Below are 2,708 nucleotides of genomic sequence, written 5' to 3' on the forward strand. Positions count from 1 at the left end.
CATTTTAATTTAAACTTGTACAACATGGTGCAAACATTAACACTAATATTTACTATAACTCCGATCTACTAGTCGTTAAAATGAGTCGAAGAAGGAGGGAGAAAAAAATTGAAAATCCAAAACTTATTGACTATATTAAACTATATTTTTAATTTTCCTAAATGACTTTGAAGTATTTGAATTTCTCCAACTATTTTATGGAATATTTTAATTTTTCGAACACATTTTGATTTCAGCTTGTCCCATACCCGTAGCAAATATTACTATTAATAATATTCTTTTAACATTACACCGATAAAATCCCAATTTATCAACTTCAAAGGTGTTGATTTTAAATTTTAGTAATGTTTTGAGTAAAATGTAAAATATTCCTGGTTTCCACATTGTAGTGATATTTTATGCCGCTTCTGTGGTCCACACATGTGGCAAAAATATTTGAAAAGTATTTGCCACTGGTGGGGAACTTTTTCTGAAGTTAATTTAACTTTTTTTATATTGCATTTATTTTATGTATCATTTGTTTATACAATTTTTGTATTGTACCCTTTTTTTTTTACAATAGTAAAATTTTTCTATTATGGCGTTGTAGATGCCGTGTGTGGAATTGAATAAACAACGTTAGTGGAATATTCATTAAAATATAATATTTTCTTCAAGGTTTGCTAGTTTTTTTTCTAATCCTGTTTACCGAAATGAATATTTATAAAAATTAATTAATTAATTAGCTTGGTTAATTAAAATTTCCAGTGTGAACAAAATATATATTCTAACAAGCTGAGTCAATGAATATAAAAAATATGGAGTTATGTCTTCAAGGGTTAATAATGCACAAGATGAGGATGTCATTGAACCCAAGAATTTTGGAGGAACTCCTGTAAAAACAGGCACAATGAAACGTGGTTTTCGTAAGTGCTTTGCAAAAGATGGGTACATTCCGATTGTAGTGGGTGTGATGGTGCCGAAAATATAATTTCTGACTACCGTTTTATATGTTGCATGTTTATATTGTACTATCCCTTATTCTGCTTGGTATACCCCAGACTGGAGGGAAGGACAATATTAAACAGAGTTGTATATAAAAAAATTAATATTCCAATTATTAAACCAAAATTGATGGATTAAGTGTTGTAGAGGCCGATGTAATTGTGGAAGTTGAGTCATTATCTCATAGAGCAACATCATGTCGGCAAAGGCGCCGGTTCGGATATACTTTTATTTCGTGAAGGTCCAAGGGAATGAAAACTCGAACCACTCAAGTTACAATAGCTGGCCACAGAATAAATATGTAGAACAAAATGAAATGATTCCCTAATTGATATAAGTTTAGCAAGTCAAAAAATTGACTCAAGTACACGCCATTAATCTAATCATTGCTTTAAATACGAGGATTCCGTAACCATCTTGGCAGGATTTGGAAATGAAAGGAGGTATATCTATTTCGGGCCAAATCTGCAATGAATGGGATGTTGAGGTCTTTATGGATGAGTGTATTTGTGACATAATAAGGAGCATCAAGGATTTTGGATTGGAAGGATTGAATACGGGAGGAATTTCATGGTTTAGTGATGCCCCAAAGCTCTATTCCGTATGTCCAAAATGGTTAGGTTATAATGTGAGTTTTTTTGTAATAAATATGAATGTATGGGGATCCACATTTATTACAAAAACTCAAAGTAAGTCTCTTGTCAAAATGGAGTAGCAAATCTGTTTAACGTGTATCAGTGGGAAATTTAAAAAAGTATACTGTAGGGCAAGAGAGTAGATGTTGAAAGTCTATATCCCTATATTAAACTAGTTTATAGAACCTTGAATAACAATTATTCACAATCTCAAGACCGATCATTTTGAAAATATTTCAAAATTTAAAATTACAAAAAAAACCTAAAGTTTTAAAATTATTTCAATTTTTTTTTCCAAATTATTGTGATTATGATTCGTCACGAAGCAAACATATTGAGGGTATAAAAGAGAATTTATATTATGAATCTTAGTTATTTATTATACTTTCTTAGTCCTGATTTCTATGCGTCCTCATTCCTGAAGACGCTAAAAAACTACTGAGTTCGTAACATGATTTATGGTCTTGTTTATTTGCTTGTTTCAACAGTCACGGTTTCAGAAATATGAAATTTCATTGAAATATAACACCAACAAGGGTTCAATATTCTGTCTCACAGTAATATGGAATCAACTCAACATAACTATATGCCAATATTGAGGTTTGTAATAAACGCAATTAAGTTATCATAATATTGGTTATAAGTTATACACATTAGTATGTTTCCTCATATGTAAAAATTTTAGTTTCCTATCAATAATTGTTATTTTTTTCTACGATTTACGCTTGTAATTTTTAGGTATTATTTATTTTTACTAAACAGATAAGCATTTTACTACTATTTGAATTTTTACTATTAGATCTCCTACTAAAATTTCAACTTATAAAGCCGATTATAACGGAAATTTATTATTTGCGCGTGCTCTTATTGTGTGTATATTAAATTATCTTATAATTAATGAGGTGTAGATAGTTGACCGTAGATTAATGATTGGAGATGGTCTGGGGGTGCGGTCAGCAAAGAAAAACTTAAATAAACAAAAAAATTCCGTTATAATTGACTTTATAAGTTGAAATTTCAGTAGGAGATCTAATAGTAAAAATTCAAATAGTAGCAAAAAGCTTATCCGTTTAGTAAAAATAAATAATA

Source organism: Halyomorpha halys, unplaced genomic scaffold, assembly GCF_000696795.3.
Source record: "Halyomorpha halys isolate HHAL.00 unplaced genomic scaffold, Hhal_1.1 Scaffold32.1, whole genome shotgun sequence".
Classification (NCBI taxonomy): domain Eukaryota; kingdom Metazoa; phylum Arthropoda; class Insecta; order Hemiptera; family Pentatomidae; genus Halyomorpha; species Halyomorpha halys.